The sequence below is a fragment of the Schistocerca cancellata genome, chromosome 4 (assembly GCF_023864275.1).
Source record: "Schistocerca cancellata isolate TAMUIC-IGC-003103 chromosome 4, iqSchCanc2.1, whole genome shotgun sequence".
Lineage (NCBI taxonomy): Eukaryota > Metazoa > Arthropoda > Insecta > Orthoptera > Acrididae > Schistocerca > Schistocerca cancellata.
In genome coordinates, this window is record NC_064629.1 from 443,515,490 (window position 1) to 443,538,106 (window position 22,617).

Here is a 22,617-nt window from a genome sequence, read left to right on the forward strand (position 1 = left end):
AACAAATTGAGAGTGAACAACTTTGCTAATAATCTATTAAATGATCTTAACAGTCATAGTAATAGTTGTGCAGAAGTGTTCACTAAATTATCAGAGCTGAAAATAAATAAAGCTTACAATATTTCAAAAGATGGAATTTTGGTAACTAAATATGGTGAAAAAGTTTTATTAGATTTTCATAACAAATATAATATTAATCTTCCAGATCGTTATACTAAAATCCTTTTTAGAAGATAATGATAAATTTGAGAAATTGCTGGATTTAAATTTTTTTATTGAAGACTAAATCAAAATCGTTCAGTTCATATTATTGAATATGCATACATTTTAGAATTTTTGTTTTTTCATTTAGATTTTGAATATTAAATTTTAATTGAATAAATTTAGTTTTTAATTAAATGAAAATTTCCTTCTCATATATACATATATAAATCTTTAAATTGGGAAAGCAGCATAACTGAAATCTTTGTTTCATACTGAGAAATTTAAATCTGAGAATGTTAAAAAAATATGCTTTTTGCTCTGGAACTGGCGTATGGCGGTTTCTGGTAGGTATTAGTGAGTTAATTTAATTGTATATGTTAAATGTAATTGTCGATACCGGATTTTATGCTTTGTGTCCCTGCAGTAGTTGCTGTTTACACGTAGTCACAGTTTAGTAGTAAATGTATTGTGTAGAGGATTTAATCTCTGGATATTGAATGAATTTGTTAGTGCTATCATATGTGTTTATCTCCACCTTTCCCCTGCAGGTAGCACTTTTACATAATAAGTCGATACCACTAAATTCGCTTTCACTAAGACGTATACTGAACGTAAGAACAGCAGTAGCCATGAATCAAAGCAGATACCAGGTACAAAATGCTTTGGTACTTCTGCTGCTTCCTCTTATTTGAGGTTTATGGTAATAGTTCTTGCATACAGTTGTTGTTATTATAACTCTTTTTTGGTGTATAATGGATTGATGACATAATTGAAACCCTTACCCAAGACGAAATGTTACCCTAAGCCACACTTTACAAAATGGCTAGCCTACCAACATGAAAACTGGGAAGAGAAATGAAACGAAAGAGATAGCGAACACAACTCTTGTCTGATCTACCACTAAATGATGTTTATAAGCCTGGGGTCATTATTAACAGGAAAGAAACAGTTAATAGTTTCGATAAGAGCTGTGCTATTTGTCAACTGTTTGTTCATACAGTGTGTGTCACATACCTGTTCATTAAACTTCAGTGGAAGATGTTACAAGACACACATTCTGAAGCATAGAAAGGTTTACTTTTAAAATTATGTCAATGGATGTTCAAAGATGTGGTATGAAACATATCATCGCTATCCACAAACATGGAGCACCCAGAAGGAAACGAAGAAACGAAACGAAACTTTATGGAGTGAGAAGATATGTGGTGCTGTGTCGTTGATTACAAAATCGAGTCAAATTTATAAAGATCTCAGCAGTATTAGTCCACTTACCAGTATGACGTTACACCCTCTATGAACTCGATGCATGCAACAAAGGCGTGTTATCAACTCCCAAGGCAAGATTGCCTTCAACAGTTTTAAATGGTCCTTGATATCCTGGATACTGGCAGTTGGATAGAATTGACATCCGAGATGGTCCTACGTATGTTCTATCAGGTACATTTCTTGGAGATCTTTCTGGCCACAGGAGTACCTCAATATCATGAAGACAGTTCATAGAGACTCGTGACATGTATGAACAAACATTCTCCTGTTGGATAATGGCACCACAATACTTCACATGAGGCTGTAGGCTGTAGTGATGTCTGGTTTCCCCCAGTCACTATCGGCTGTGACCTGCAGTCATCCTTATTAGCACCATGCACGTTGATGCCTGGAGTAACACCACTGTGCCTTTCCTAAAAACTGGAAGAATGGGACCTCTGCCCATGTCACCCATGACACCTCCTTAGTCGCCGACGATGGTCATCTGGGGTAGGGCAGAACAGCAGTTCATCAGAATTCTGTGCTTCACCTTCACGGCACCACTCCAAACTCAGCCATTTCTGTTGAGGTGTTAACGGCAGCATAGACATGGAACGGATACTTCATAGTACGACTGCACTTCGTCTCTGACCTATGCTGCCGGTTGACAGAGAATGTTGCAGATGGTCCATTTTTTGTCCTCGGATGGTAGCCGGAGATATGAATAGGCTACAACGTGCTTGGCGCACAACCTGACGATCCTCCCTTCTCGTGGTCAGACATGGTCAGACGTGGTCGACAGAAACCTTCACGACAAGTACGCCTGCTCTCACGTTCCCAAGAAGTCCAACAGCGGGCCACTGTCTCGTCCGAATACACCACATTTGTGGGTATTGCAAGATTCGGCCATCCGTCCTAATTGGGACCTACAATGATGCGCTATCAGACGCTGCCAATGGCTGGTAACGCTCTCTCCTGTCTACACTAGTACGCTGCTTCCCTATGTTCTTCACGGTAATCACTTAACAGCCAACGCTGTTCAAGCACGTTATATATCCTACAAGACATTGTAACAACACTAAATACGAGCAACACTAATGCACTCTGATAGCCATTCCACATGTCATTGAGAATAGCAGCTCTAACTATTTACACACCCACCGATTACGTGTACATGTATGTACTCCGACTATATCTTCTGGGTACTTCACTTTTTGTCAGACAGTAGGTATTAGTACTTCACATGCCATCCACTGCACACCATAGTTTGGTTTACAGCGTACAGATGTGGAAGCAGAAGTACATCTACATCTACGGTAACATCGGAATTCCCCAAACCACCTAACGACGTAAGGAGGAAGACACATAGCGCTACATACTCCCATTCAGTTTACATTCGTAAATGATTCGCGGAAAGAACGATTGTCGATAATATTCTTTTCGTGTCTGCAGTCGGATCATCTTGGCACAATATTTCCGCGCTCAACCGTGCCCCTATTTTCATGTCATTATTCTGCTGCACGACCTCGCCATGATTGGATTCAGCTAGTAGCGGCTTCTTTACACTCCGAGGAAGAAAAAAAAGTGTGTTTTAGTGCCCCAGTAGAGGAAGCTGGAGAAATCGATAAATCGTAACCAAAATCTATTCTGATGTCTGGTCACCAGTAATATTCTCGTGCAACAGCGTACTAACCTGAAGATGGTGACCAGGTGGACCGTGGAAATATTGTGTCAACATGTCTTCATGATCCAGCTGCAGACCCGAGAAAAATATTATCAGTTACTACGTTGGGAAAGCCTATATTGTCACACCAAGAAAGACTCTTGTTACCCTTCTTTAGGACCTCGCATTTCTATAATTTTAGCGTCAGTGTCATTATCCGAGATATGTGGTGTAGGACATAGGATGTTCTGTACTCTTTTTGGAAAATGTTCGAGAGGACTTTTTGAGTAGGAATCTTCGCAACGCATATAATTTTTCTCGTTCTGTCTTCCACAGCAGTTTGTTTAGCATATGCGCAGCACTATTACGTTGATAACATATGCCATTGTCAAATAGGGCATATCCTCTGAATCTTCAGTAGCTATTCAGCGGATTCAACTAGTAAGATTTCCAGATTGATGATCTATCTTTAAGAATTTATAGAACGAAGGTTTTGTAGATGACCTCTTCCACTTTCGAATTACTGTTCTTTGGTTTCCTTCTAAGAAATACACTAACGGTAAGAAAATCACAACAGCAGGAAGGAGCTGTGCGACATAAACTAAAGTTGGTAGGCGTGTTTCTACATCTGAAAGATTGTAAGTAGGCTGTTTAGGTTGTTATATTGGTAACGCCGCCGCCACGTAGCGCTCTTTGTATGAAAATCACTGGCTGTGCTGTGTGCAGTCTGTGGCTAGTTTGCATTGTTGTCTGCCATTGTAGTGTTGGGCAGCTGGATGTGAACAGCGCGTAGCGTTGCGCAGTTGGAGGTGAGCCGCCAGCAGTGGTGGATGTGGGGAGAGAGATGGCGGAGTTTTGAAATTTGTAATACTGGATATTATGAACTGCTATGTATATTATGATTTTTCAACACTATTAAGGTGAATACATCGTTTGTTCTCTATCAAAATCTTTCATTTGCTAACTATGCCTATCAGTAGTTCGTGCCTTCCGTAGTTTGAATCTTTTATTTAGCTGGTAGTAGTGACGCTCGCTGTATTGCAGTAGTTCGAGTAACCAAGATTTTTGTGAGGTAAGCGATTTGTGAAACGCATAGGTTAATGTTAGTCAGGGCCATTCTTTTGTAGGGATTTCTGAAAGTCAGATTGCGTTGCGCTAAAAATATTGTGTGTCAGTTTAAGCACAGTCGTGTATAATTTTTCTAAGGGGACGTTTCATATGTCGACCCTTAGCCGAGGATACCTCGCTGGAATCTTCTGATTTTTTCTTGTAGTTTGTGTAATTAGTGTAGATTTTGTTTATTGATAGCGCGTAATTGTAGTTACAGCCTTTCATTGTTGTACAGTAAAACAGTTGTGGCATGCATGTAGATTTGCACCAAGTATTTGCAGCTGCGCTTGCAATTAACGAGATACTATTTTCAGTGCTATGTTAATGTGTTGCCTTATTGTTGCTCTTCAAATTGTGTTTTTCTGTGTTATCGTGTGAAATATTGTGACAATAATGGCGTGTGAAAAACGTAATACTAGGCTCCAAAGTAAACTGAGAAATGACAGTGAAGACGAAAGCAGTGTGTTAGCGCCACCGAGTAATGAATTAACTAATGTTCAAAATAATAATTTGGTAATTGTACATAGGGAAATGGAGCGGGAAGCAAACAATGGTGTAGACAGTGAAACAATTAGTGAACAGGGAAGCATTATCGATCGATCGGTCGGCAACAACTTGCCTCAGGAATCCGAAATGACAGGACACAATCTTGCAAGTACTGTAGATTCAGGTTTTGCGTACTCACCCTTTTCTCAAATAAGTCAAGACACATTTTCTGCTTTTCAAACTGCGAATATTGCCGGTTAAAATGCATTGCCGAATAGCACTGAAGAACATGTTTCAGACACCAGTGCATTGTTATTACAATTAATGCAACAAATGGGACAAAAGCTTCAAAAGTTAGACACAATGGAACAAAATCTTCAAAAGTTAGACACAATGGAACAAAATCAGAGACAAACACAGCAAAAGTTAGACACAATGGAACAAAATCTTCAAAAGTTAGACACAATGGAACAAAATCAAAGACAAACACAGCAAAAGCTTCAAAAGTTAGACACCACACTTGAACAAACACGTGAAGATTTAACTACTGAGTTACATAACATCGAATGGAAATGTCAAAAAGTCTGTAATGACGTAAAAACACAAATTTGTGAGCATTTCCAACCTATTTTTTCACGTCATGAAAATGCATTACAGAATCACGAAGCAGCCATAAAAGAACTGCAAACTATTGTTCATGAAAATCACGACACCTTGCAAGCTAAAATTGACTCAGTTGCATCTACCGATTCGGTTACGCAACTTGCAAAAACTCAAGAAAACTTAAAGGACACAGTAGATACGATTTCAACACAAATGGACACTCTGAAACTTGGTTCAGAAAAACACACTGAGGAAATAAGTACACTATCGGAGAAAGTAGCCGAACTTTCGGATCAGTTCACTAATTTATCTACGAAGGTAGATGATAATCTGAATGACACAAAACCGGTAGTCTTTAATGACACAGAAAAGTGCGAACAAATTAGGAAACTGAAACAAAATCTGAATCAAATTAATACAGAACACCAAAGAGAAATCCGGGAAGTACATACAAGATCAGCTGACACAGGTAATACAAGAATTACGTATTTCAGAGGACCCTCGCGCTCCAACACGGGAAGAGGAACTTAGAAATACGGAAAAGCTACAAAATAATAACACAGGGCATTTCGGAAATTATGAAAGAAATTGGCAAGGTGTACCGAATTTTGAGATGGAACCGCCGACACGACGTAACAATGACCGATATGCTACTCGCCGACATGATGATTTTGACTATAAGCTGTTCATTACTACACATAAATTCAAAACGTTTAAGAAATCTGCCAACGTCATTCATCCACAAGCGTGGCTCCCTCAATTCTCTCATTGTTTTCCTCCCAACTGGTCATTGGAGCACAGGTTAGAATTTATGTGCGGCTACTTGGAGAATGAACCAGCTGTAAGAATGCGATCGGTCATTCACGATTGCCACAGTGAAGGAGAATTTTACCACGCGTTCCTCTCAGCATATTGGTCTCAAACTGCACAAGACCGAATAAAACATGGCATCATAATGATGAAACATTTCGAACAATCTGAATTTTCCAGTCTTGTGAAATATTTTGAAAACCATGTTGCACAAGAATCAGTACCTGTCAAACCCATACAGCCCCTCAGAACTCATCCGCATTTGCTTAATGAAATTTCCTGAACGTTTAAGAAATATTATTTTCGCAGGGCGTTGCAAAGACGACATTGAAGCTTTTCAGGGACTCTTACAAGAATTACAAATTGACACAGACAGTCGCGGGATGCGAAAACAGGAAAACAATCAATACAGGTCACATCCGTCACAATTCCGTGACGACAGAAACAATAACTGGACACGACAAGACTATTCTTACAACGTAAATCGTGACCAAAACTGACACCACCCGTATGACAACCACTGGCAGAGTAATAGTTACAGAGAAAGATAGCATTTCCGTAGTAATGAATATGACAGAGACAATCATAGAAACAGACAATATGGCAACCAGAACTATTATTATCACGGGAGACAGAATAACTTCAGACGCAACAGTCCACCGTGCAGTGATAATTCAGGGAGAAATTCTCCACCACTTAACCGACAAGAAAGAAACTACAGGAACTACCGACATGACGATAGACGATGTGATCGTAACGACAAACGTGAATTTCATCAGAACTGGCGGGATTCTAACAGGGCTGGGCCCTCTCGGCAAGGCGAATTTGTAGAAGTTAGGTCTCCTAATCCCAGTAACGATGCGCGCCAACAAAGAAACAGACAATGACTCGCACCACAGGCAACCACGTGCGCCCGCTGGCTCAGGGAAAAATAACATAGACGCTAACGTTGAGAAAAATTCCAGTATTCTTTACCGACATATACCACATGATAATTGCGTTAAAGTTGAAACTCTGCATACTAGGAAGAGCAAAGGGTTACATCACATTTCACATGTAAAACCGTTTATTGAAAAATAATCTGCTTTTTAACTTTGTCTCTGCCATATAACTTTTCACTTTACGTTACCAGTATGCTTTGTCAGACTTAGTATGTGGTAACATGCAACAGTGTTTGATGTTAAATATCCATTCAAGAACCAAGAGAACTTATTTAAACAGAAATTACGAATGCATTGTTATTGCAAACAGACGACACAGTGTTGTTATTTATACATTCTTCCTTGTTACTTGCACGATTACGTAACGAATATACGGCTTACATACTTAGAACATATACTGCTAATGAGATTTTAATGCAACATTTTGGTTTACTTGAAAATACATTCTGGAGTTAAAGTACTTTCTGTGAGATACCAGATGACACAGTGGTTAGTTTATGTGACAGCTACACGATTTTATCACGACGCTGCTAATGAGTGACAATTTACAATGTTGCTTTTGCGGTGTATCTGTTTTATATCTGCACAGTTTTTTCTGAATTCTGCTGTAAAGTGAGACATGTTTTAGTGATGACTTTTGTGCTATGGCTACAAGGAGACAGCCTTTTCTGTAGGACAACAATACGTTACAGCACAGTACTTTCCTCATCACGGCAATAAGCGTAATAACTAAGATATCTATAATCAAAGCATTTCACTTCTGTGTATCATGAGGTAAGTACATTGGCTTCTGCAGAACTTAGCTTTCGGAGGACGATACCTACGACACTTCCACGGAGATTATCCTTCAACAAGACGCACAGTTTAGCGCTACAGGACACGTATTTGAGTGATTAATTTTGTACTTAAATCATTTATTTTTAAAGATATTTGAAGTACAAAGATACAAAGGTTTTCTGTGATACATTTCATTTCATTGCTGTAATCTGTAACACCTGAGGGTATAATTACATTAATCTTCAGGGGGTACACGCTTACATTGTGTATCATGTGTTTGGCAAGCACAAGGAGCCCTAGCTAATATGGTATTTGCTTATACAACTTTACACATCAGTACCATATTTCTCTAACACACAAATTACACAGCTATCTGATCATTTAACTGAGAGAGACAACCTTTTTTACTACGTCAGTGACACATGTTTACGCAATTACAGAGTCGGATTACTTCACACTTACGAAATTGTATTTTGTCAGTACTTTGTGAACTGTTCATATTTTTTCGGACCCATTGTGATATTATGAGAGCTTTGAATGATATATTTGGTATGGGATCACGATTTTTAAAGTACGTTTGAGGCAGATGACATGACGATTTTCAGAGTTGACTGAGGTGTTATGATGTTATTATTACGATGACTATGTGTATTATGCTGTTGCGGTATGTTTATGATCAATAAGCTGATGCTATATGAGTTATTTGATTATGCTACATATTTATAATGATGAAATATTGAAGCAGTGTCGACGAATATGTATATATATAATACGGTAAGGAATAATGAGTAGTGGTTAGGGACTCTGGTTTGTGAATAAGGTTGTTGGAAACCAAGAATCGTACTTTAAGAGCTATGAAATGTATGTAAATGCGTGAATGTATTACAATGCCGACGAAAATTTTTTGGACACTGTTATATCAATAGGATTTTGTTTCTACAGATTTGTAACGCAAATTCTTTACCTGTGAAATTTTTTATATGAGACTGTCACTGTAGCGGAAACTGCTGTCATAAATATTTCCGTAAGAAAGTTAAGTGACCACCTGCACGTAATGCGTCGTGGGCACCCAGCTGTGTCAGATGCCTGGAGAAACAGCTATTAGTCTGTGCCTTTTCAGAGGCACAGGTAGAAAAAAAAAGGGAGGCCATTATCCTCACTATTGACATTCCTTTATAGAAAGCACCGCAAATATGACACCCTTAAACTTGAAAACATGATTACACTGTAGAGTTCTTAATTTATGATATTTACTGAAATGAAATGATGAGAAACATTTCATGTCTATTGTCTTGCTAGTTGAAAGATTGTTTACTGCATTATGAAATGCCATGTGGCTAGTGAATGACGTTTCACGCCTTGCTTTGCCTATTTTGTTTAATATCTAGTTCCTAGCTGCACTGCAGCATTGGTTAAAATAAAATTTAATAGATGTACTAATATAAATATTTTATGCCTACAGATCCAGTAAAAAAAATACCTGTATGATGTACTTAAAAAAACAAAGGAGCACAAAAACTATTTACAGGAATTGCATACAGAATTTTCTTTTCGAGTACTTGGTAATTTTTTGTAGAATTCGTTTTTGTGGTGCACCACTTTAATTACATACACATTAAGATGTGAATATACATTTCCCTTGTCTTCATTGTTGTCTTTAACGTAATATTTTTTCTGCTTGAGCTATGTCATGTTCAGATGTAAGTTATTGCATTTGCTGCTGCTGTTTGCCAGGCATAGTGCTACTAAATTTCACTTTGTATTACTCTGTTAAGCTAGTTTTACTACTGATTTATTTTTCTTGTTGCTGCACATTGGCTCATATTAGTTGTAATGTTGCATTGCTTGGTAATTTAGATTTACTGTAGCTTGCTTTGCAATTTTCCATTTTTTTTATCGTTGCTGTTCGTGTTAATTGTTTTGTGCTGCTGCATTGCCTCGTCCCTTAGTTTAGCATCTGAGCTCAGTAGATTTAAGTTAGCTTAAGAGGGGGTAGCATATAAGAGAACGAGTTGTGATGAATGGAAAGAAATACATTGAGAAGCTATAAGAAAATGGTTTGGCCAAAAAAAAAGTAGTGTACAGTGGAGAAAAACTATTTTTGAAAGAGGATGTGAACAGAATACAGAAAGCAGTCTTAGATAGGACTTTTTGAGAATAATGATGAAAGAAGGGAGTTCTCCATGCAAAATACTGCCGTAAAACAAACCCTGTCCTTTCCTTTTGTCTTATCCCTCTATGTGTTTGTGTACCCTTGTGTATTTGTGTTTTTCCTGTCTTTATTTGTTTAGCTGATGTTATGTTGTAGAATTTTTCTAATACACAGCTACATTCACTATGATGAGGAATACTGTTACCCTCAAATATAATTTGCATTAATACTATGTTATTTACTTTGTAAAGATGTTTAGACATTATTTATTCTGTTTTGTTTTAATGCTCATGTGTGAAGTTGATGTTCCGAAAGTTATTCTGATCTTTTATGTATGTACTCATGTCATAATTCCTGTAACACCGATGTATATGTTATTTCTATTCTTTTGTAAAGCCTGTATTACTACAATTGTTATCTGTATTGTTATGTTCTTTAATGATGTATTTTGTACCTTTGTAATTGTATTCTCATGTTATAATATTGTAATTGACACCAGTTCATCAAATTAAGTAACTTGTAAGCATTCATTTCACTGCACACATTTGTGTTGGTCATAGTAATGCACAATATGTGAGAAGTTGGGACTGTTAGTGTTTCCACGTGTGTTACTAATTCAGCAAGGGACTGGATAACAGCATTGCTGGTTCTAAGGACAATTCCAAAAACTTCGTGAGTGTACAAGTGGTGGTTTATGGCCTTGCTATATTGTCTGCAAGACTTCTAAGGACAATTCCAATAACTTTGTGCGTGCACAAGTCGTGGTTTATGGACTTGCTATCTTCTCTGCAAGACTCTTCGATGGTGATTGTGCACCTGCACAGTCGCAGCAGATGGATGCTGGCCATCTCTACAAGGACTACAGTGGGTCTACACCTTTGATGACCCACCAATACCGTTATTTCTACTAGGACTACTTTGCTGACTCACCAGTACCATTATTTCTACAAGGACTACAGTAGGTCTACACTTTTGCTGACTCACCAGTACCATTATTTCTACAAGGACTGCAGTGGGTCTGCACCTCTGTTGGCCCACCAATACCGTAATCTCTACCAGGACTGCAGTGGGTCTACTCTGTGATGACCTACCTACCAATATTCTTCAAAACTTCGACTAACTCTGATGTGGGTTTGCTCTGTTGTGGCCCATTACCTGTCTGCATGTCAAGAGTCAGCACTGTCTTTCCGTTGGAAGGATAACACTACTTCTTCAAGACTGCATGGAAATCCACTACTTCTGTGTGCAATTTCTTTAACTAATGAGACTTTGTGAAAAAACTGAAATTACTATTATGATGAATGATCAGGACTATCTTTATGGACTGTGAGAAAATTTTAGCTTTTGACCAACATTGTATCAATAAGTGAATGCATTTGATTTCTTTGTTATTGTAATTACGACTATGAAAAATTTTAACAAATATGTATTGCCCAGTGCCCAAAACAATTTGTAAAATTTTTTGTGGGGAGCATGGGGGCTATGTAAGTAGGCTGTTTAGGTTCTTACATTGGTAACGCCGCCGCCACGTAGCGCTCTCTGTATGAAAATCACTGGCTGTGCTGTGTGCAGTCTGTGGCTAGTTTGCATTGTTGTCTGCTATTGTAGTGTTGGGCAGCTGGATGTGAACAGCGCGTAGCGCTGCGCAGTTGGAGGTGAGCCACCAGCAGTGGTGGATGTGGGGAAAGAGATGGCGGAGTTTTGAAATTTGTAATACTGGATATTATGAAATGCTTTGTATATTATGATTTTTCAACACTATTAAGGTAAATACATAGTTTTTTCTCTATTAAAATCTTTCATTTGGTAACTATGCCTATCAGTAGTTAGTGCCTTCCGTAGTTTGAATCTTTTATTTAGCTGGCAGTAGAGGCGCTCGCTGTATTGCAGTAGTTCGAGTAACCAAGATTTTTGTGAGGTAAGCGATTTGTGAAACGCATAGGTTAATGTTAGTCAGGGCCTTTCTTTTGTAGGGATTTCTGAAAGTCAGATTGCGTTGCGCTAAAAATATTGTGTGTCAGTTTAAGCACAGTCGTGTATAATTTTTCAAAGGGGACGTTTCAAGATATCTTTTCAAACATTGTACCAGTGGCATAAGAGTCACACTAGTAGGGCCACGGTGAGGATGCAAATCAAATTTGCTTCAGACACATGCTGTAACGGTCTTGGGAGTTATTTACCTTTGAGATGGGACATGGCGAGTTGATGTTATTCAAGAAAGCATTTAAGGTGACAAATGCGCCATTATCAACATCTCACTGAGTTTGAACGAGAAGTTGAATGTTCCTTCTGCGATACTGCAGAAACACTTTTCAAAAATGTAGCCACTTTACATGACAGTTGGCAGAGGTGGTCACGAGAATGTACAGTCGCAAGATGACCAGGCTCCGGGCGGCAACGTGGTATTACCGACAGGGAAGACCATAGTGTTCAGCGTATGGCTCTGGCGCATCGTACTGCATCTGCGGCAGCAATATGAACAGCAGTTTGCACCACAGTGACGCGACACATTGTTACAAATCGGCTACTTCAAGGACAACCCCGAGCCAGACGCCCTGTAGCGAGCTTTCCACTTTCACCAAACCACCGCCATTTAGCACTTCCGTGGTGTCAAGTGAGATCTAGTTGGAGGGTACTGTGGTGGTCTGTTGCGTTTCCTAATGAAAGCTAGTTCTGCCTCGGTGCCAGTAATGGTCGTGTGTTATTTTGGAAGAGGCCACTTGAGGGTCTGCAACCTAACTGTCTGCATGCTAGACACTCTGGAACTACACTGGAGTTATGGTCTGGGATGTGATTTCGTATGACATCAGGAGCACTCTCGTGGTCGTCCCACACACACTGACTCCGAATTTGTACGTCACTCTGGTGATTCGACCTGTTGCGCCACCATTCATACACAGCGTTCGAGGGGGTGTTTTCCAACGGGATAACGCTCGTCCACATGCCTCTGTTGTAACCCAACATGTTCTGCAGGGTATCAACATGTTGTCTTGTCCTGCTAGATGACCAGATCTGTCTCAAATCGAGCACATGTGAGATATCATCGGACGACAACTCCAGCGTCGTACACAAACAGCATTAACAGTCCCTGTATTGACCAACCAAGTGCAACCGGCACGGTACTCATCTCACAAACTGACATTCCGCACCTATACAACACAATGCATTCACGTTTGCATGCTTGCATTCAACAATATTAATCACTTAAATATGTTACCTAGACAAATTTATTCCCGAAATTTTAATACTCTACATTAATTATTTTTTCATGTTGCGATTATTTCCCTCAGCGTATGACTCTGGAAAATACCTTGTCGGCCGCCATATTTCGTTGGTCTTTCCCTATTAAATCATTAGGGCCAGAAACTCGCAGATAGCTAGCGGCTATGATTCACACCAGTGACTGATCACCTGTCGACTAGTCAAACGACGTCGGATTTTATCGTCTATTTGCTAGTATTACGTTGATTTATTTATGTCAGCTGCTAATCTTTGCTAATCTATGCAAGTTTCTTTATCTTTCATAACAAGCTGTTGATGATGTCACCGTTAACGCTAAATACTTTATTCAGCAGATAATTTACACAGTACTCCAAAGCTTTTGCACCTCTCGAGTGACTTATACAGGATCGTCAGTAACATTCAGGAAAGCTTGTAAGGGTGTTGCAAAGTAGATTGTGCTGAGAAATAATCGTCAAGAAAAATTCGATGCGTTGCACCATTTCAGAGCTAATTATCATTGAAGTCAGCAAGTCAGACCATTGAGTGCGCAAATTCAAGAGGCCGTCAGAGACAGTGTCGTGAAGCGTGTTTCTCATTTGTTTTTCTAAAACTTAACAAGAGACCGATACAAAAATTGGAGATGAGACAGTAGGAACGATCGAACCAATTGTTGGTAAGGCGGGTACCAGGTTGAGATTCATTGGGAGAGTCCTTAGAAAATGTAGTCCATCAACAAAGGAGGTGGCTTACAAAACACTCGTTCGACCTATACTTGAGTATTGCTCATCAGTGTGGGATCCGTACCTGATCGGGTTGACGGAGGAGATAGAGAAGATCCAAAGAAGAGCGGCGCGTTTCGTCACAGGGTTATTTGGTAACCGTGATAGCGTTACGGAGATGTTTAACAAACTTAAGTGGCAGACTCTGCAAGAGAGGCGCACTGCATCGCGGTGTAGCTTGCTCGCCACGTTTCGAGAGGGTGCGTTTCTGGATGAGGTATCGAATATATTGCTTCCCCCTACTTATACCTCCCGAGGAGATCACGAATGTAAGATTAGAGAGGTTAGAGCGCGCACGGGGGCTTTCAGACAGTCGTTTTTCCCGCGAACCATACGCGACTGGAACAGGAAAGGGAGGTAATGACAGTGGCACGTAAAGTGCCCTCCGCCACACACCGTTGGGTGGCTTGCGGAGTGTAAATGTAGATGTAGATGTAGATGTAGAAAGCCAAAGGCTGACCAGTCTCGTCCGCTATCATGCACCCTATGAGAATAACTGACACTATGTGCATCCGACAGGCCATTTGAAATTGCTCTTGCAACGTCCTAATATACTAACTTTATTGCTAATGACCTTGGATATGGCACAAAGTATTGATTTTTCTTTTCTTTTTTATTTTTCTTGTGATAATTATTTCTCAGTACAATCCACTGTGAAACATCCTTACAAGGTTTTAAAACTGTCCCTGACCAACCTGTAGAGTTCGTGGCTCTTTTTTTCCTAATAATATTCAGACTAGAGGAGACAGGAATTAGCTACATTCAGTCGTCTTTGTAATGGAGGTAAGGTAAACCTGTATTCTCAGAGCACTTCGACAGAGCGCGATATACCCGATTATGAATGAAACAGTACTACTTGTGTACACTGTTCTGTCTGTCAGCAAGCCTGAAAGGGCTATTTCAAGCTTAAATCAAGTGCACATTGCATGTGGTCAGCAACACCAAGTAATGACTCGTACGTAAAATTCATGGCTCGTAAATACCTTGAGGGGAAAGTAAAATAATGTCACTCTGCCCTTTCTCGAAGCAACTTGGGACCGTCATATGTCTCGGCAGTAAACAGCGTCTCTACAAGAGCAGTGTGGTCTCTAGGAATTCATTACAAGCAAAAGTACAAACTGCCCAGCAGCGAAATAATTGCGCGAGAGGACACACAGGGTGTAACTGGGTCAGTGGAGTCAAGAGTGTCTTCACCGAAGAGTGCCGCATATATCTGACACTTGATGATCGTAGTATTTGTGTGCAGAGGCAACCATGTAGCGTTACACATCTGAGGCATGCAGTCACATGGGATCGGTAGGGAGCTAGGTCAGACATATTTTGGGCCAGTGTCAAGTAGAGATGTCGGACGCCTTTCTTCATTATTTCGAGTAATTTGACGGACATACACTATTGGGACAGGCACTCCCAATTTACTGTTAAGCCGTACAGGCAATCTTTCGGCTATATATTCCTCTTTCAAGACGGTAACACGTTATCACACTCAGTCATCTTCCTCCGGAAGGCAGGAATCAGCTGAGTGGAATAGCTTGCGGTATCCACTGACGTTAATCCGACTGAAATTGGCAGGAACCCACACTATGCACTGGATGACCTCAGGAGCGCCACCGTCGAAGAGTGGAACAGATCTTAGACGCTACCTTCGCTTCTGACAATTTCTCTCCACTAAGAACGAAATACCGAGTACTGTTTGATGGAAAGTCTTCGAGCTAACAGCATATCTTTTCGGACAGGGCCGAGCGGTTCTAGGCGCTTCAGTACGGAACCGCGCTGCTGCTACGGTCGCAGGTTCGAATCCTGCCTCGGGCATGGATGTGTGTGATGTACTTAGGTCAAGTTAGATTTAAGTAGTTCTAAGTCTAGGGGACTGATCACCTGAGATGTTAAGTCCCATAGTGCTTAGAGCCATTTGAGCTATTTTTTGGACAGTCAGTGATGAGCAGTGTCTATCTAAGCACTGCTTTTTTTTTTTTTTTTTTTTTTTGTACTGCATTCTGGAAAGCAATCTGTGTTTAGAAACCAGTCTCTTGTCTGCCCACATGTGGTTTTCTACTGAACTCATTCTTAGAGTGAGCCAATCGTGTCAGGCATGCAGGAGAGAGTCTCTGACGAAGATGTTGTTTCGTTTGTGGGGCGCTCAACTGCGCGGTCATTAGCGCCCGTACAAAGTCCCAATTTTTTTTACACAGTCCAATTTTTTACACAGCCCAATATTGCCACTGTCACGAATGATGATGATGATGATGAAATGATCAGGACAACACAGACTCCAGTCCCTGGGCAGAAAGAAAGAGTCTGTGAAATTTGTAAAAGGGAACGAGAAGTATCCATAGGTTGGTGCCTTGCGTTGACACGTGTGTATGCTCGAATGTGTCAGGTGGTAGGCGAAGATAAAAATCCAAGTCTGGTTCAGTTATTGTAGTTTTAATCAGCTGGGAGGTAGCCTTCCGACCATTCTCTCATGTAAAGAGACAATCTCAATCTGGAAAACGCCATAGTTAAAGTTTCAAGAGATGGATGTCACATAAAACCCTTGTCAAAACTTAGGACTAGGTGCTGTTGTGATCGTGGATAGGATTTAAGAAGAAAGAAAAAGAAGAATCATATCCACGACATGAGAATGCTAATCATACAGCGGTTCTTGAATCTATGAACAGGGTACGTGGTGTAAAGAAACTCTTTAGCTAAACACTGTCTTTGTACATAGGTTGCTGAAGAATACTGCCTATTCAGTTTTCTGGCAAGAAAAACAAACTGCAAATACAAAATATTATATTTGTTTATCAGGACCCATGGTACCATACGTGCCAAAGCACCCTGCTGATAGAATGAGTCAGCACATAGTGAAAACAATGCCAATTAGGAAGTTTATAAACAAAGAAACTAAAGAAGTAATAAAATATGAAGGAAATGTAAGAGGATATACGAATCAGTAACGCACTACAGAGGAAAGTTCTCAACCACAGTGTAGACCCCACCGTACAGAATGTGCGCGTAAGCCTTTCAGCTTAGATTTGAATACCTGGGGTTTATCACTAAATTAGCTTCTTTTCTGCGAGAAGCCTATTGTAAATGAAACCAGCTCAATAGTGCACACCTGTCTGTACAATGGCCCAAAAACGTGTTATCCACGTGCAAATAGTTTATTTTTGTAGCGTTTATTGAATGAATGTTGCAGTTTTTTCTGAATGAGTCAGTACTAACATATCCCCTGTTGGAGTAAATCTGCAGAGATGGCAGAATTAGAGTTCCGGCTCACCCAAACAACGGCTTTCACGTAGTTCACGAACTGACATTGAAATCCACATGATCTCCGTTTTCTGAGTAAGAATATTCTTGGTTAGTGTACAGAGGTGCCCCAAAATACGATACCACAGGAGACAATTGAGTGAAAGTAAGCGAAATAAATAAACCTTCGTGTTTTCATTTAAGAGGCAGTGGACACCATTCTTCAGTGAATATAGCAGCATTCAATTTCTGCACAAGATCTTGAAAGTGATAGTTCCAAGAAAAATGTTCATCTATATTCAGTCCTAATAACTTAAAACATTCGATGTTACTAACAGACCTTGGGAGAATAAAATTTCACTTTCACAAGAACTTCGTGCCACAAACTGCATGCACTGAGTTTTCTTGCAGTTAAGTGTTAATTTATTTTTCGGAACGTTACGTATTAATGTTGCCGATTATCCTATTAGCTACATCATTTTCATTATATTCCAAGACTTTCACAATAACACTTACGTCATGCAAAGAGAAAAAAATTGGATCATTTACCATGTTTAGCGGCAGATCATAGACGTATATAAAAAACAGCTACGGTTCCAGAACTGAACCATGTGGCACCCCACTTTACGTGACACCATTCAGATACAAGTCCCTTCCCTGTACTGTAAGTATGGAGCGGAGAGAACACGTTCCCTGTAACAAAAGAGATGGAGCGTCGTAATCGACCGACGGAAGCTCCGACGCATCCTGGGCGCTTCCTAAGGCTGGGCGCGCTATGAATCTATTAAAGCGGCACTCGGTATCAGTCATAACAATTTACGCGGGGGCAGCGGCGCTGAACGGCGAGCCATTAGTGGCCCGTGTCGCCCAGTAAAACATTCTGAGTGCCTTTTCAGGTCGGAAATACCGGGAATGATTGCCGGCTCCACAGCCGAGCCAGCGCGATCGACGGCCCCAATTGGGTCCTCCATATTCGTAACAACGCGACCGGCAGTTCCGTGAACTACACTCTCGGACTAATTACGCGCATTTCGGAGCATGACATAACATAACCGCCTGCTTAGCTGCCGGATTGTGAGTGCGTGATATATGCTTCTCAGAAGCGTGGTTATCTTTAATACCTTGCTCAGCGCAATCAGCGGTGTCGCTGGGGCCGTTGGGTATTTTTTCCATTTTATTTCTGCCATTCCACTAGATCATAATCTTGTCTTCAAAAAGCGCAGTCGTTATCGGAATATCCGTGAAAAGTATTCGACACAGAAAGCACGAGATATATTTTTGTTAAAATTGCCCAGTCCTGTGGCAAAAGAAGTGTGCACTGAATGTTTTGTATTATGCACTGACAAAGCGAAAGACAAACGGTATAAGGAAACCAAGAAAGTAAGAAAGACGCGAAGAAATGCAATATCAAAAGGAAATCTTAGATAGAGGCTGATACTGGAGCCATAGATTACCTCAATTAAACTACACGGAGTATAGTCCCAGGACAAATGAATACAAGTTGCGATTTAGTATCTTAAAATATCGTTCTCCTTCATTAGGAGAGTAATGTACTCTTTGGACCACATATGACCTTTGATCATCAGGTTAGCTATACGCAGGGACAGCAGCAAACGCATGATGTCACCAAGCCTCTCCCCTCTCCTAAGCCACGCCCCTTCTTAACCCACACCCATCCTCTTCCCTCTCTCTCTATGTAATATCTTGGAAATAGGTCAATCAGACAGCGTCCAAGCCAAACGTGTTGCACATATTTCACTCAGCTAAGGCTCCGCTTTTTACCGCCAAATAAACTCGTCCAATCACATTTTTCATTTCTCTCGTAAGATACACCTCTTCCTCTCTTTTTATTTTTCTTGGAAATAGTCTACTCAGAGAGCTTCCTACACTAAGGATGGTAGGGGCGTCATATAATTTTCATCCACTGTTGATGGCCACTGCATACATAACATCTGCATGTGATTATCTGCCAGGCATATAATTTGCCTGTCTGCACGTGTCCAAGCCCTTCCAGATGCATTCTCTCAACGCTATTATGTGCCATAATGTAGACAGTTGTACACATGCGCAAAAGAGATGGAAGATTCTGTCTGCCATATGAGTTGAGACAGGCGTCATACGGATGAATGACAAGAAAATTCCTGAGACCTGTAGCTACCAAAATATTACGGAAGTGTTTTATCACATAACACATCAACCACATCTTTTCCCTATCTATTAACAGTGTATTACAATTAATTTTCATGATACATCTACTTTTCATCATCGTAAGAAAGCTATAACATATAGTTTACAACGTCACTACACTGTATTATCATAAAATTTGGGCTACAATTTCACTTTCACATCTTTTCAACTTACGCAACATACAGCTAACAATCTGAAAAAATTACATTCACAATCAATATTTTACTGCTAAATCAATTTTAAATCTCCTTTTGTTGCGCAAAAAGCCGTTGAATAGCCATATCTTCTCGAAAATGGTCCCACACTAATGTGCTCACTTTATCATCGAATATAAATCATTTACCATCTTTTGTCAGTAACACCAATTTACAATACTATATAATGGAAATCGTAGGTAACTCGGATCGAATTATATTCTTAGCAGTCGATTTATCAATCTCATTTTCTCTTCGAGGCTAATATTCATCTGCTTGTTTCACAACAAGTGTTTTTTTCTAAAGTGTGTCTACAACACGCTTCACGCTACTTGTAAACGAAGTACTCACAAGCTTTAACGCAGCTGAATAAGGACAATAATGAAAGGTATAACTCACATTATCATTTGTTAGGTAGAGTCCTGCTGTAATTGGCCATTTGAACCAATAATTATCCTTCTTTGATTCAACATTTAACACGGCATGTTTGTTTGCAGTCACTTTTGGTAATTTTTTTTGTATTCCTACATAAAAGCCAAAGCTTACAAATTTTTTTAACGATCAACCAGAATCACGAACTCGGAAAGTTTGTAGTTTTTCTTTTAATCAGTCTGTAGCATAGGTTAATATCATTCATTCATTGATATCATCAGACAGTGGCAGATGCGTTCTTGCTGTTCATATGCATTTCCTTCACTCATCTGACTTGGGAAGTACATATTTACAGACAAGTAAGAAATTTATCTTAAGCAGGCAACTGTATTCACGTACCCAATTGCTAAAAATTGCAAGACATGCGTCGAGAAAGTGTTTCACACCCTTAAATCCATTATGATTGGCTGTTATGCCGGTGTATATTCGAGCGTTAAAGCACAATCCACAAAAATTCGTTCAAAAGTATCATCACTGATTTTAACACACTTTGCAGTTAGTTTATCCATTATTTATAATTGAGGCACTAAGAAACACCGAGCGAGGTGGCGCAGTAGTTGGCACACTGGGCTCGGGAGGATGACGGTTCAATCCCGCGTCCGGCCATCCTGTTTTAGGTTTTCCGTGATTTCCCTAAATCGCTCCAGGCAAATGCCGGGATGGTTCCTTTGAAAGGGCACGGCCGACTTCCTTTCCCATCCTTCCCTAATCAGATGAGACCGCTGACTTCGATGTTTGGTCTCCTCCAGCAAACAACCTAACCTAACCTAACCACTAAGAAACATAAGGGCCCAAAGCACAGAAACAAAGTTTGGAGAAAAATAGGTGGTTTGATTTAGGCCCTTATGGTCCTCAGCGCCTCAGTTATATACTACTGGCCTCTCTACAGAAGTTCCTCTTCTTCACCAGCCGGCTGGTGTGGCCGTGAGGTTCTAGGCACTTCAGTCTGGAACCGCGTGATCGCTACGGTCGCAGGTTCGAATCCTGCCTCGGGCATGGATGTGTGTGATGTCCTTAGGTTAGTTAAGTTTAAGTAGTTCTGAGCTCTAGGGGACTGATGACCTCAGCTGTTAAGTCCCATAGTGCTCGGAGCCATTTGAATCTTCTTCACCAACAGCTTGGAAATGGAGATGTCACAGTATTCTTAAAGTTAACAGTTATGTTTTGTAGCTGCAAGAAGAAGAAGAAGAAGAAGATTCTCTTAAGTTATATGAACAATCTAGTACAAAAAGTGCAAGAATGGTGTCTATTGGTAGTAAAGTCCTTTACGCTTACAATTGGGAACGGAAGATAGTTATGTGTGATGTAACTGCCCTCATGTTTTCCTCATGATTTCAGCTTTGTTTGAACATGGTTTGACGTCGACATATTTTTTATTCAATAACGAATTTTATGAACAGACTTACTGTGTCGCCATGGGGAGTCCTTTGACGCCTTTGGTGGCCAACTTTTTTTTATGGAGGACTTTGAGGAGAAATCGCTGGAATCTGCAAGCTTGAAGCCTACAGAGTTTTGGACGTATGTTGACGACACGTTTGTAGTGTGGCCTCATCGTGAAGGCAAGTTAAAAGGATTTTTAGATCATCTGAACTCTATCCATAGACGAATTCAGTTCACGATGGAAACCCAGAAATATGGATGCCTTCCATTTTTGGATGTGCTGGTACGGCGTAAAGATGATGCCACCTTGGGACACGCGGTTTACCGAAAACCGACCCATACGGATTTATATTTACACGCAAATAGCTTCCACCATCCATCACAGACGATGAGTGTACTCAGAACTCTAGTACACAGAGCGCATGTCTTTGCTGACGAGAGCAGTCTGGACGATGAGCTTTTACACCTGAGAAGAGCTTTTGAAGCCAACGGGTACTCACAACAGCTGATACATAAGGCGCTACAAATGAATCCAACTGTGAGTATAAGAAAATTAGAAGAAGACAAGGAAAGTTTTAAATCGATGGCTTTTCTGCCATACGTGGGAAGCCTACCGGCAAAAATAAGACGGAACCTCAGAAAGCACGAAGTGAAAGTGGTTTTTTGCCCTCCACCAAAGTCAGCAGCACTCTTGGGTTCCGTTAAGGATTATTTGTCGCTTCGGAAGCCTGGGGTTTACAAGATCCCCTGGGAGTGCGGCCGTTCATGCGTCGGACAGACGACACGTACTATACAGAAGAGATGCACAGAACACCGCAGGTACACGGTTCTTACAACCTAATAAATCTGTGGTGGCCGTGAACTGTATTGACACTGCGCTCTCTATGGTGTACGATAACACTGAAATTTTAGCCTCGTCTTTATCCTTCTGGGATTCAGTAGTAAAGGAAGCAATTGAAATTCGCTTGGCGACAAATTTAATTGATAGAGATAGCGGCTTCAGCTTGGACAAATCTTGGAATCCGGCAATTTCTGTAATAAAATCACAAAGACGTCGCGATGGTGCAGCTCGCAGTGATACATCGATATCACCGTGTGGATCGACTGCGCAGCCATAGATCTAATTCCATGCATATGCTATACGTCTTTGCCGCTGATTAACGTCTCTGGCGCCTTGTGTATCTGTGGCCGAATGCGCAGTGGT